Here is a 15,461-nt window from a genome sequence, read left to right on the forward strand (position 1 = left end):
ATCAATCAATAAATAAATACATAAATACTAATAATAAATGTGGGTGTTTTCACAGCTGGATGGTTTGGATTGCTTGTTTGGGAATCTTCTGCCTTTTCCTCTTTTAGTTCAGTTCGTTTATGCGTATATGAACATCTCAGTCACGCTCGGATCCACACCAAAATAATCGTCCCGACATCACCTCAACTCTGGAGCTTGTGCTGAGAAAGCAATCCGACTCAATGGACCAAACTGTGTCATAATTCATTCATAATGGGAAAAGTGTTAGGGAAAAAGCAGCAGTGTCTGATTCTGTTGGTGAACACATTACTTATCGCAGTTAGAGAACCATGGAGCAACTCTTCTGATTGCTCTTCTCTTCAGGTGCATTGCACGAATGTTGTGTAGATGAAGCCTTGATTCCTGCTGTGACTCACACTTTCACTGGACTTCAGTAAAAGTGCAAAACCACAAAAAAAAACAACAACAAAAAAAAAACATATGCCTAATTTACTGTGTTTATCCAATTTATTTCTTTATCCAATTAATTTATTTATAAAAAAATAAAATTATTTAGTAAAAATAATTGTGTATATATATATATATATTTGTAATTTTTTAATTGTATGTCTAAATACAGTTTAATTTCTGCTGTAATTATGACTCAAGACTGTTTGAGGCAGGAAAAAGATTTCATTATGATTTCAGTTAACAATTTGATCAATATTTTAATTTAGATCCAAGTTATTTATTTTTTTGTATTTTATTGTTATATTATTTTTTATATATATTAGTAATATTTTATAAATTAGTTTCAAATGGGCTATATGTAAGAATTTTCATGTATTTATCTTTTTTTTCTTCTTTTTTTTGGTCATTATTATTGCCAGTATGTGAACGGCTTGTAATGAAACTTAAAAAAAAAAAAATGAGATCTTCTCCAACTTACTAGGTTGTCTATGAAAGCCTGTAGAATGATTGTAATGTGAAAGACACGGGGTGTTTTTGCCGGGAAAATCAAAAGCATGACGTTTATGCGTCCGAGAGCCTCTCTTTTATTCAGTGACACGTGAAACAATCGAATGCTTATACAATGTTCAGGATATTTTAACAATGTCTTTACTACCTTTCTGGGCCTTGAAAGTTGCAATGACGTTGCTGTCAATGGAGGGACAGAAAGCTCTGTGTTCCGAAGATGAACGAAGATCTTACGGGTTTGGAACGACATGAGGGAGAGTAATTAATGACGGAATTTTCATTTTTGGGCGAACTAACCCTTTAAGTCTTGTTGAGAACCACGGCTCTACAAACTCTATAAGAAAGCACTAGTTGTGGTGATGGACGCAGAAAGATAACCATAGCGCTAATGCTCCGTTAATTAGCTGCATATGAGCTGTTATAAAGCCAGAAGCTGAAAGGGCTCTAATAGAGCAGCTTATCTCACCATGGTGAGCTGACCTGGCATTGTGAGAGCTGTTTGTGTGCTCATGTGTAACACACACACACACACACACACACACACACACCTAATGCAGCGCGGCACAATAGAAACGGTGCAGATACCTCGTCCATTTTGGACACAATTACACTAAATAACTCTGAAAGAAGCTCATGTTTCATGGAGAGACCGAGGGAAAAGAGTTAGCAAATAAACGAAGTACAACTCAAACTTATAAAAGTGAACACATGGGAACCACATTGGAGGTTTCAATGGGAACCAAAGGTTTTACTGTAGTGTATAGCAGAACCTTGCAAACTCCACTTTTCATGCATTTAAAAAACACATAAATCATTAAAAAAATAAAAAAAATGAATCAGAATTGACCCTTATCTTCTGCCTTAAAGCAGTTCTGAATTATGTTTCTCCTAAAATTCCTCAACAGAAAAATAATGATGGGCTTCAAGGACTGTGATGGAAATGACAATAGTTACGCTCATGGGAACACATCATTTCCATCCAAACACAATGTTTAACTTAACACGCTGATTAGCATGAAACGCCTGAGAGTAAATGAACACGTTTATGGAAGGTGTGTTAGAGCCAAGAGCTGCCTCCTGATCCAAATGTAATGCTGTATAATGTGTCATTTTTAAGACAATAAATTAAAATTGGATTTTCACATTTTCTTGAGGAAGGTGTGTGTGTCGAGTGTATCGGGTGTTGTGCTGGTTGCCAGGCGGATGCTATGCAGTTGCTAAGGTGTTGTTGTTTTGGTTTTCATGTCACATTTATTTATATAGCGCTTTTTACAATACAGATTGTTGGAAAGCAGCTTTACAGAGACAACACGAAAATGATGCAAAGTGTCTGGTGTACAGCAGATCTAGAAGAAAATCGTGTCATTGTGCAGTTTAAGTTCCAATGCAAATCTACAAAAGAAAAAGAAAAGAAAAACACAAGAATGAACCTCACTGGTTCTCGCACGTCAAGCAAGCATGAGTTGATGAATGTTTATATGTGAATAAAAGCCTGAATTCAATATGTTCATCATATAAAGCAATAAAGTCTCTTCGAAAATTTTGGACTAAACCGTTCAATTCATATTGATTAGTTTTACGATTTCTCTATGAACTTTTTGAAGTATCAAAGTGGTACAGTAGTTGCGTAGCCTATCATTGGAGGGACAGAAATCTCTCAGATTTCATTTAAAATATCTTCATTTGTGTTCTGAAGATAAACGGAAGTCTTACAGCTTTGAAATGACATGAGGGTCAGTCTGTGGTTGAACTATCCCTTTAATAAAATGCTGTAAATGCTCATTGTTAGTTTATGCATTAATGAGACTTTGTTGTAAAGTGTTACATACATTACTGTTATTACTACGGTGAGTACATGTAACATGTAACAAGGACACCGTAAAATAAAGTGTTACCGGATTTTTTTCTCTATAGACATTCAAGGGAATGAATTGCCATCAGGAGAGATTAAACTGTGCAGGGAAACAGGACAGTGCAAAACATGTTATTCAGGGGTTTGTTCAAATCCCTAACCCGTGAGTAACTTCACATCCATTACTGATGTTTGTTGAGTGGGAGTAAATCTTCAATGCCGTGTTTCTTCTCCCTTAACATCCCGCGCTAATTCTGAAGACCCATCGTTCCACAACCGTACATCTGTTTTTCCGTATTCAGTGATTAAAATGGCTCCAAACAAACATGCGTGTTGCGATTCCTTCCCGCAGTGTGAATAAAGTCCCCGGAGACTCCGTTTCAGCCCACTCAGTGGTTTCGGCACTGCTTAACCCTGACATGTCTTCCAGCTCCATTTCTCTGCTAATTGCCAGCTCTTCCTGCCGGTAATTAACTAATCCCATCGTGGAGGATGATTATCTGGGGTTCGAGAGCGATGCGACATTATCCCACCCAATTCAGATGCTGTTGATTTTCACAGAGAGAGAATGTGGTTACGGATACGCAAAAGCATTCAGATGTCTTCAGCCGTACGGTTTATTACTTATTAATGTGTGTCTTCTTATGAGCTGTTTAACAGCTGGACTTTAGGTTACACTTTACTATAAGGTTCTGTTTAACATTAGTTTACTATATTAAACATGAACTAAGAATGATCAATACTTCTACGGCATGTATTATTCTTAATGTTAATTTCAGCATTTACTAAAACATTTATGTTTGTTAACTTTAGTAAATGCACACGAGCATGAACATTTTATGAACTAAGGTTATTAAAAGCTGCAAAAACGTACTGCCCATTGTTAGATAATGTTAGTTAAAGGATTAGTTCACTTCAGAATTAAAATGTCCTGATAATTTACTCTCCTTCACGTCATCCTAGATGTTCATGTCTTTTTTTTCTTCAGTGGAAAAGAAATTAAGAATTTTTGAGGAAAACATTCCAGGATGTTTCTCCATATAGTGTCTTCAATGGGGTCCAACGGGTTGAAGGTCCAAATGTGAGTTTCAGTGCAGCTTCAAAGTCTCGACACGATCCAGCCGAGGAATAAGTGTCTTATCTAGACAAACCATCCACCATTTTATAACAAAATAAACATGTATATATTTTTAAACACTAATGCTGGTCTTGCACTAGCTGTGATGTGCCACACATTATGTAATCAGGTTGAAAGGTCAAGCGTGACGTAGGCGTAAGAACCGACCTAGTGTTTACAAAGACAACGTGCAAACACTAAGGCCCTGTCCCATTTCTCCCCCCTTAAAACTTCCACTTGGTTTTGAGTGCCCTCGAAAGTAAAGTCCCCTCAACGAGGGGAAGTGGAGTTGAAGATCTTTCCCTATGAAATGGGACACCACTATATGCAAATTATATACATGCACATAACTATCCCAGTTATGATCAGGATATAAGTATCCATAATAATATGCTAGAAATCTAATAAAGTTCAAATGTAAAATAACACAGCATAGTTTATTATAGATAGATTAATGCTCATTAAAGCTAAAGTTATTCATTCAAGAACTGGGAGAAATTTTCTCTTTGCCTTTAGTTGTTTTATTCACATTAAAGGTGTAATCATTCGCAGGTTTATTAGACGCTGCCACTTTAAGACCGAATGCAGATCTAATAATACACATTTTCTCCCAACTATTCCACAACTAACTCCCATTTAAGACATAAACTGTGTTAAAGTGAATCTCCAAACCGGTCATTTAGCCATATTTTTGTCTGTATTTGATCGTTTAGACGCGCACATGAAACCCAAAGTATAGTTTGCTTGTCTAGTTGCAGTCTGTTTCCGAACGCGCGCCGCCATGGGAACAGGGTCAACGTCTCTTGCGCGGATCATTGTGCTTATAATTTTAATAGCTCTTTTTACAATCAAACACCTCCCGCAATTTATAATCAGCAGACACTGCATTTTACAACCATCACTGATTGTGCTCAGTGCTGTTTGGGTTTAACGTTATAGGGAGAAGTGAAGAAAAAGATGAAGCACTAGATGAACGCGGCTAGTTTTTAATAGTTTTACCTCACGTCTTCTTTTTATAGTAATTGGAAGCAAACATCGAAAATAAAATTAGATGAACTACCCAGATCAGATGTATATTTGATGGGCAGACTCTCTCGAAGCACTCGGCAGATATCAACATCGTATAGATAGCTTCGTGAAATATTTTCTAACATTAGTGTTCAGAACTTTACAGTCCATTGGCTGTGCATCAAACTAACATATTCCAACATATTTAGAAATTTTAACATGCTTATTTGCGAAAATATACTTACAATTCAATTGTTCCTTTCCAGCGGTGTCCGCCATCTTGTTTAAAAAATTTTACCGGCTTGCTGAGCCCGCAAGGTATTCTGGGTAATTTCATCTTCCACTTCGTTTTAAGCCTGCATCGGACCGCACTATGTTTTGAGGGTTGATTTTAAGGGGAGAATAGCACTCCCCCTTGCTCTTTAGAGTATTGGGACACCCTACCCCTACACGAGAACGCGCAAAAACAAGGGTTAGGGCAGAAATCTAGGGTAAGGGGAGGTATTGGGACAGGCCCTAAGTCAAACGCCATTTACCAAGAAAATAAAAAAATAAAAGGTAAAACAACGATGTTGGACAATTTTGAAGTTGGAGGAGAAATTGAGATGGAGTTTTTCACCCTACATTTGTGAACCGGACAACGCATGATTACGTAATGTGTGAACACATTTGTGGTTAAAAAGTATATATATTGTAATTCTTTTTATAAAATGTCCGCTGGTTTGTCTAGATGAGACTCTTATTCCTCGGCTGGATCGTGTCGGGACTTTGAAGCTGCACTGAAACTCTCATTTGGACCCCATTGAAGACACTATATGGAGAAACATCCTGGAATGTTTTCCTCAAAAACCTTAATTTCTTTTCGACAGAACATGTTTGATGACGTGGGGGAGAGTAAATTATCAGGACATTTTAATTCTGAAGTGAACTAATCCTTTAATGCACAATAACATATGAGACGCTTGTAAAGCGTTACCAGAAAAGCAATATAAAAGGGTGAACCTGCAAGTCAGGGTAAAAATAAGAAATTTAATTTTGCTTAATGAAAATGAAGCCTATGTGCATTTGTTTACTTTATAAAAATATCATCTTAAAAAAATATTAAATTTAAAAAAAAAATAATATCATCTTAAAAAAATCTTCGGTTTTCAGTACTGTGAGAAAATGTTATTGAATTATGTAGAGTACACAACATATTGACAGCATCTGAAACTCAATGTTGTTTAGTTCCCAGCGTTTTTCAAGATATCTTCTTTAATGTTCCACAGATGATGGAAAGAATTTAAGCACACTTGCTTTTCCTCTCGTCCCAACGCTCTCCGATCCAGTGATATTTATCCCTACATCTACTGACAAACAGATGCTATTTAAGAGGTTTATTTTAGGAAGTCTTCAGTCAAGCATGAATCAAACTCGTGACCTCCGGCACGTACAACAAGATCAAGTCACATCAGCTCATAGTGAATATAGAAATATGTCATATTAAATCCAATTCTGTGTATTCCAGCTTGACTCGGCTCACACCCTCAAAAGCAGTTCACACACACCGTCTCAAAAACAAACTTGGAGAAACTGTGTAATGATCCATTTATAACCGAAACCTAGATAGAAGTCACTCAGACACTCAGAGGAATTGAATTAGCATCTAATCTTAACAAGTATGACATATGGGAAGACTTTAGTTTAGGGTCCAATTCCCAGATGGTAAAAAACGCTGGGTTGTTTTTAACCCAACCATGGGTTACATATATTGGGTCATTATGTTGGGTTATTTATAAAAATGTTGGGTCACTTTAAACATCATTGGGTAATTTCTAGTAATAACCAGGCTGTTGGGTTAAATATGGGTTACGCAGCGACGGTTCAAATTTATTAGTTTCTTATTAGCATGCATATTATTAGGATACTGGCTGATTATTAGTACTTATAAAGCACATATTAATGCCTTATTCTGCATCCCTTAATCCTACCCAATACCTACACTTAAAAACTACACTACTAACTATTACTAAGCAGTAATTAGGAGTTTATTAAGGCATAAGTTATAGTTAATAGTTAGTTAATAGTGAGAACTGGACCCTAAACTAAAGTCTGACCACAATATTAAATTAGCCTGAGCTAACATGAGCTAACAATGAACAGCTGTAGATTAATAATGGTAAGATTAATAAATACCGTAACAAATTAATTGCTCATTATTAGCTGATTTTAGTTAATACATTATTTATTATTACTTTCCCATAATGTACTGCAAGTAATACAGTAATGCATGTAAAATAGTTATATTTTATTAAATATGTACTCTGCATTTGTACAGCACGATATTTATACACTGTGTTTCCGATTGTTGTTTGTTGTTGTAGCACACGCACATTTATGTGTTTGGATTTAAATATCAGTATATTGACCCTATATAAATAAACACTGCAATAATAACACAATGAAAGCATGTTTCTGAACAACTTAAGAGACAGAAATCCTTTGTGGATCGTAATCTTTTTTGTCTAAATTCTACACTGGAAAAAACAACATCCACTAATAATCTTTGTTTTATTTACAACTATATATATATATATATATATATATTTTTTTTTTTTTTTTTCACACAGTGTAAAGAATATTTGGAACTACACAATTACTAAAGTGATGCATTAATGTTACACTATAACATATTTCAGTTACAATTTAATGATAAATTTAAGTTCTGAGTGATATTAATTAACAACATATACTTATAGGGTTTGGGTTTGATTTAGTTGCATGTAATTATGCATATTTTAGTTAATATAACTACATGTAACGTGTAACAAGGACAAGCATTTCCAAAAAATAAATCCCTATTTTCTCTATTCCAGGATAATGTCCCAGGCATTTTTTTTCACACATAAAACATAAAATTGATTTTAAAAAAGTAGAATGTATAAGGAAGAAATGTCGTAGTGTAAACAGTCAAGTATTCTCTTTTCATGCATTACAGTTATAAATAATTAGTAACTGAGTGACCATAAATATTCCAATGTCATGATAACCAAAGAACACATGTTAAAAGTATCGTATTGCACGAAACATCAGCATGAGATCCAGACAGGCTTCGTGAGAAAAGCGAGGTAGGCAACACACTGATTAGGGCACTTGTCATGCTTTCTGTGCACTTCGATGGACAGAAGTGTGTCTGATTATTTCTCACCTTGACTGTGACCTTTTATTCCCTCCCTCTCGTCTTGTTAACTCCCTCTCACCCCGTTCGGTGTGTGTGTGTGTGTGTGTGTGTGTGTGTGTGTGTGTGTGTGTGTGTGTGTGTGTGCACGCATTCCACATTTCCCTCACTTCCCTGTGCTATCTGTGGACTGCATCTAAATCAGCCACCTCTGCTCCATCTAATTACTGCAGGATCAAGCAAACCCATTCAGCCCGGCACACTTGGACAAAGGATTTGTCTCTGGCTTAAAACAAAAGGCTGAGATAGCGGGCTGCCCTCCACCGTGGCATTCACACACACACACACACACACACACACTCTGAATATATGAGGCTGCTCAGCCTGTCACGGGAAGGCATTGTGTCCCCGCGTGAGATCGATATCTGGACGTTTTCATTTAGTCCTAAAGAATATTGGGTTTCAAAAGTGCACGCCTGAGAGAAGAAACGTGGAGAGCTGAGAATGTGGGCCAAGATATCTATTTAAAGGAATAGCTCACCCCAAAAATGAAAAGGTTACACTTTATTTCAATAGTCTACTTTAGCAACTACATGTCGACTAACTCTCGTTAGAGTATTAGTAGTTCGGGTTACTTGCAAAGTTACTTGTAGTCAGTAAAATGTCTAAAGTTGTTTAACGAAATAAAGTTTTACCAGTAAAAATTCTGTTATTATTTGCCCTCATGTATGCTATTTTTTTTTTTTTTTTTTTTTTGTGAAGCACAAAATGCATTTATGATCGTAGAATCTTTAGAAGAATTTTTTGTAAATCTTTACAAAAAATAATGTGTGCAAACTATTTTCACTCAGGAATTGCTAGTGAATTTTACAATTACAAACAGAAAGTAACACACTGAATTAAACATGCAATTTTGAAGAAGAAACACTGAAATAGTATTTTCTTTAACTTTGAAAAATCATTTAAAAAAATGCATTCGCAACCAATCAATCAAAAATCACAGCCAATCAGAAGAGAGTGTGGGCGGAGTCTCTCTGCAAGCGCACTGCACTCACAACCAATCAATCAAAACTCACAGCCAATCAGAAGAGAGTGTGGGCGGAGTCTCTCTGCAAGCGCACTGCACTCACAACCAATCAATCAAAATCACAGCCAATCAGAAGAGAGTGTGGGCGGAGTCTCTCTGCAAACGCACTGCACTCACAACCAATTAATAAAAAATCACAGCCAATCAGAAGAGAGTGTGGGCGGAGTCTCTCTGCAAACGCACTGCACTCCCAACCAATCAATCAAAACTCACAGCCAATCAGAAGAGAGTGTGGGCGGAGTCTCTCTGCAAGTGCACTGCACTCCCAACCAATCAATCAAAAGTCACAGCCAATCAGAAGAGAGTGTGGGTGGAGTCTCTCTGCAAGTGCACTGCACTCACAACCAATCAATCAAAACTCATAGCCAATCAGAAGAGAGTGTGGGTGGAGTCTCTCTGCAAGTGCACTGCACTCACAACCAATCAATCAAAACTCATAGCCAATCAGAAGAGAGTGTGGGCGGAGTCTCTCTGCAAGTGCACTGCACTCACAAACCAATCAATCAAAACTCACAGAATCGCAGTCCCTCATTGCCTCCTCTGATTAACATGAAAAACATGCCTTCTATCACGTCGTGGCGTCACATGCGTCTGGTTAGGACACGGTGTAATTGAGGACAGGGTTTTGATTTTTGGGGTTAAATATTTCAATAAATGCAATGTGCACTATATAGCATTCACTACAGTCAACTAATATATTCAGCTAAAGCACCAATGTGAATTGTCATATACAAAATAGCATGAAGACTTTAGTAGATCACGGCAAATTGCAGTTGCAGATGTAAAAACGAGCCTGAATATCATAAGTGCACCACTTCACGTCCGCGAGTTGAGCATGAAAAACATGCCATGACCATGATAATTAGTTAACGTGTTATTATACGCTGCTCTGGTGAAGCGAGTCAAGTGGCAGCCTGACAGGTGGAAATTAGCAATCTTGCACCTCCAACCAGAGTGCATTTGGTTCACGTTTATTTTTGGAAGTAGTCATTTTATCCCGGAGCTCATGAAACCTCAGTAAAGCAATGCAAACCAACACCTGAACACCGGTGAGACTGAGATCTCATGCGGATCCACGCCGGGTTCCTCTCAGAGGGCAAGCGGGGACGTGGGTAATATGAGATCGCTCTCATAAAGACCCGTTTCAATTATTAACCACCTCTGCTTTCTCATTACTGCTGAGATTGTAGACACCCTGCAATTAATTCTTAGCATTAGATTTCTACGTCTAGCCAGTGTAATAATTAAATGTTATCAAGTAAAACCATAAGTTGCCAAGATGATTAGGAGTTTGATTAGGACTCTCCTAAAATATGAGGATTCTTTGGGATTGGGAAGATTGGGAATGGTTTAAAATTTCATTTTATAAATACTTTTATTGTAAAACCTTATAATTTTGCTGTGAGATATTGTCAAATGTATGTTTTTTTGCAAGTAAAAACTATAAATCGCTGTATTATTAATGGTGAAAGACTTTCCCAGAAGCCCCTGAGCAACATATCACATATATTATATTTTATTTAAATAGATGTTTGGTTTTTTTTTAATATATTTTTCTTATTGATTTAATGTACATGAGGGTATTTTGTGTTACATTTTTATCTTATTTAGTTAATAATTTTTTTTTTTATTTTTTTTTTTTTATTGCACAAGTTTAATGCAGAAAGGCGTCAAATAGACGATTTAATGTTATCTGTGTTATGTTTCATCTGCAACAACATTGTGAATATTTATAAACACATTAATAGCACATTAGCCAATGGAATATAACACCTGTCTTTATGAACGAGTCATTGAATCACTTACTCAACCGATTTGTACAAAAACACTGAATGATTCAAGAACAAGTCAACACTTTTGTTTGATGCTCAATGTGGTTTCTGCTTTGGCTAATTTCCCATCTATAGTCCAGTAACTTTTGGAAATGGCCCATTGCAAGTTCTAACGTGATGTTTTCTCATTTTTGTAATGGCATCTTTTGAATTAGCAATGTCCCAAAGGCAAATACTTACAAAGGATTACATTAACATACTTAAAATCAATGCAACAAAATCTTCAGAATTGTTGCTTCTCTTGCTCAAATAACACTTTACAATGGAAGCTTGTTTCCGCCACAGAATAAAACATTTTAAAAGATAATTGTGACCTTTTAATCTCACAATTGCTTTATCTCAAAATAGTCCGAATTGCGATATATAATGTCGCAATTGCGTGTTATAAAGTCAGAATTGTGTGATATAAAGTCGCAGTTGTGTGTTATAAAGTCAGAATTGTGTGATATAAAGTCAGAATTGTGTGATATAAAGTCAGAATTGTGTGTTATAAAGTCAGAATTGTGTGATATAAAGTCAGAATTGTGTGTTATAAAGTCAGAATTGCGATAAAGTCGCAATTGTGTGATATAAAGTCAGAATTGTGTGTTATAAAGTCAGAATTGTGTGATATAAAGTCAGAATTGTGTGATATAAAGTCAGAATTGTGTGTTATAAAGTCAGAATTGTGTGATATAAAGTCAGAATTGTGTGATATAGTCAGAATTGTGTGATATAAAGTCAGAATTGTGTGTTATAAAGTCAGAATTGTGTGATATAAAGTCAGAATTGTGTGATATAAAGTCAGAATTGTGTGATATAAAGTCAGAATTGTGTGTTATAAAGTCAGAATTGTGTTATAAAGTCAGAATTGTGTGATATAAAGTCAGAATTGTGTGTTATAAAGTCAGAATTGCGATAAAGTCGCAATTGTGTGATATAAAGTCAGAATTGTGTGTTATAAAGTCAGAATTGTGTGATATAAAGTCAGAATTGTGTGATATAAAGTCAGAATTGTGTGATATAAAGTCAGAATTGTGTGTTATAAAGTCAGAATTGTGTGTTATAAAGTCAGAACTGTGTGATATAAAGTCGCAGTTGTGTGTTATAAAGTCTGAATTGTGTGATAAAAAGTCAGAATTGCGTGATATAAAGTCAGAATTGTGTGTTATAAAGTCAGAATTGTGTGTTATAAAGTCAGAATTGTGTGTTATAAAGTCAGAATTGCGATAGTCGCAATTGTGTGTTATAAAGTCAGAATTGTGAGTTATAAAGTCAGAATTGTGTGATATAAAGTCGCAGTTGTGTGTTATAAAGTCTGAATTGTGTGTTATAAAGTCAGAATTGTGTGTTATAAAGTCAGAATTGTGTGTTATAAAGTCAGAATTGCGATAGTCGCAATTGTGTGTTATAAAGTCAGAATTGTGAGTTATAAAGTCAGAATTGTGTGATATAAAGTCGCAGTTGTGTGTTATAAAGTCAGAATTGCGAGATATAAAGTCAGAATTGTGAGATATAAAGTCAGAATTGCGTGATATAAAGTCAGAATTGCGAGATATAAAGTCAGAATTGCGTGATATAAAGTCAGAATTGTGTGTTATAAAGTCAGAATTGCAAGATATAAAGTCAGAATTGTGTGTTATAAAGTCAGAATTGCGATAAAGTCGCAGTTGTGTGTTATAAAGTCTGAATTGTGTGATATAAAGTCAGAATTGCGTGATATAAAGTCAGAATTGTGTGTTATAAAGTCAGAATTGCGATAAAGTCGCAGTTGTGTGTTATAAAGTCAGAATTGTGTGTTATAAAGTCAGAATTGTGTGTTATAAAGTCAGAATTGCGATAAAGTCGCAATTGTGTGTTATAAAATCAGAATTGTGTGTTATAAAGTCAGAATTGCGAGATATAAAGTCAGAATTGTGTGTTATAAAGTCAGAATTGCGAGATATAAAATCAGAATTGTGTGTTATAAAGTCAGAATTGCGAGATATAAAGTCAGAATTGTTTGTTATAAAGTCAGAATTATGTAATATAAAGTCGTACGTGTTCCATACATTACAAACAACAGCACAACACAATATTTTGAGTCCGGATAAGGTAATGCATGTGAATGAATGAACTTCTAGGCTCTTGTAGCTCAAAGACTTTCATTCCTGTCGCCGCTATCTCGAGCCTCACCATTTGTCCCATTCACTTCTCTCTGAATGCGATGTGCACTCCAGTAATTGTACATACAGTATGTAGGGCTCAGCTGGGGCTGACAGACGGATATTTCATTTGAAGAAGAGCTGCTTTATTGCTCCGTGAAGTAAATACATCTGTGTGCATTCGATTTGAGAGAAATGTAAGATTGAAGATATACGCCGCTGTCACTAGACAAAAGAAAAACAACTTAAAATAGGACGCTTGTGCTGGAAAGTGCTGATCTTCAAGAGCAGAAGTTGTCGAGGCAGGTGCGCGGACTTCTGCTAAATTGGCACTTGTGGAAATGCTGCTTGACATCTGTTATGTGTCGAGGTTAAAATGAGAAAGCTGCAATTTCTGACCTAAGTTTAGCAGCCTAAGTTGCTGTATGAGCAAAACTGCAGTTTGTTCTGGACATTTCTGCAAAAATGTATTCTTATTTCATTTTCATTACATAAATCAGATGACTGGCTTCTCTTGTATGGGAAATAAAAACTTTTTAACAAAGAATGAACGATCCTGAGTCTCTCTCACACCTTTTCAACTAGGCTTGGGTATCGAGTATCGAGTATCGATTGGAACCGGGACTAGCTTTGCGATTTTCCCGGAATCGTTCAAAAGTTTAAATTTCGATTCCTAGTTTCGATTCCCAGTCTGCCGACCGGAAGAAGACACCGCTGTTAGGGGCTGTTTACACCTGGTCACTTCATGCGTTTTCTCAGATTGGATAGCTATCTGATTAATCAAAACGATTCCATTTACACCTGGTCACATAAATGTGTTTTTGCGAAACGGATTTAAATCCGATCTTCAATTCCCGCGCTATATGCAGATTGTGCACGTCACTGAAAGCAACAGATATGAGCTGCATTTTATTGATCATCAGCTAATTTCAAAATCAAAGACCGCAATAAGAGAGAGTGACAACAGCCCTGGTAAGATCATTTCTTTCTTTACTTTTAATGATGATGATTATGTGTTAAGCGTCTGCGACTTACTTTCACTTTACTTTGCAATAGTTTGCACGTTGGCTTAATGAACAGATGCTCAGCTTCTCATCTGCGGTGACGCGCGTGTTCCAGTATCGTCGTATCTGGCTATTACATTACATAGCCTATAACACGCTCTCACACGTTTATTTATTTATTTTTTTTTGCATTTTTGGGAGGAGGACAATTTACATATGTGGTTTCAACAACCAGATGCATTTACACTTGTCCAGTTTCGTCTGGAATGCGGCCCAGGCCACCTCCTGAAGTGGTTTGAGCGATCGGATTCATTTTACTCACGTTCCCCTATTAACTCACAGTGCCTCATAAAATGTATTCAGAGCAAACAACCCTGACGTTAAACTTTAAAAACGTACTTATATGATGTTTTCTTATTCTTCGGTATCTTGCAAGTTACAACCATATTCTCTCGTCCTCTGCTCGTTCGTTTGAAAACTGCGCGCGATGCCGGCGAACGTAAAATAAATAAATAAATAAATGATGAAAACACATTTACACATGAGTGTAAACAACCTTATTTAGCCTATTTTACCTGATAGCCCATTTAGGTCAGACTATTTCCTTCAGAAAGACCGTTGGTTAGCTAGCTCATTTAAAATATCCTAAAAAAATTGTTTAAAATAGATTTGATATTTATATTGTACTGTAGTTGAAAACAGCCCTGTGAGAAATTCATAGTAAAGTTCATAAAAAGTAAAAAATTCATAGAATTAAAATTGATCTAAACTTTTTTGACCCTACCTCTTAAAAGAATCGGAATCGAGAATCGTTAAGAACCGGAATCGAAACAAGGAATTGGAATCGGAATCGGAATCGTTCAAATTCAAACGATACCCAACCCTATTTTCAACTCCCTGATCAACACGCAGATCGCAACTCTCATAAATATTTACGTTTCATATAAAAATTGTCAATTTTTTGCTTAGATTACATTAGGCGATTGCAGACTTTAAAGTGCAATAATAGACATTTTAGCATTTATATTGGATTTGTGGTCGAAAAACACGGACAACTGATCGAGCCGATCACACAAACCCCTGGACCATCTGAGGACGGGCAGTGGGAAATCCTAACCTTATAAACACTCACAGTCTTAAAGTCGGCATGAGATCAAAATGGACAATTCTTGCTTTTTTTTTTTTTTAATGGAATATTGCAGTATGTATTCTAAATCATTTATCCGTGCACATCATTATTATTGTTTTATATCCATGTGCCTAATAATCTTATCACATCCCTTCTCTTCTCTGATGATGTGGGCGGGGCAACCTGTCACTCACA

General features: G+C 36.1%; 1 protein-coding gene across 1 annotated transcript in view; it reads right to left on the reverse strand.

Moving 5' to 3' along the window:
• brinp1 (bone morphogenetic protein/retinoic acid inducible neural-specific 1) overlaps window positions 1-15,461 on the reverse strand; it is a 188,205-nt gene that overhangs the window by 109,186 nt on the left and 63,558 nt on the right. The window lies entirely within an intron of this gene.

Source organism: Abramis brama (assembly GCF_963993115.1).
Source record: "Abramis brama genome assembly, chromosome: 5".
Classification (NCBI taxonomy): Eukaryota; Metazoa; Chordata; class Actinopteri; order Cypriniformes; family Leuciscidae; genus Abramis; species Abramis brama.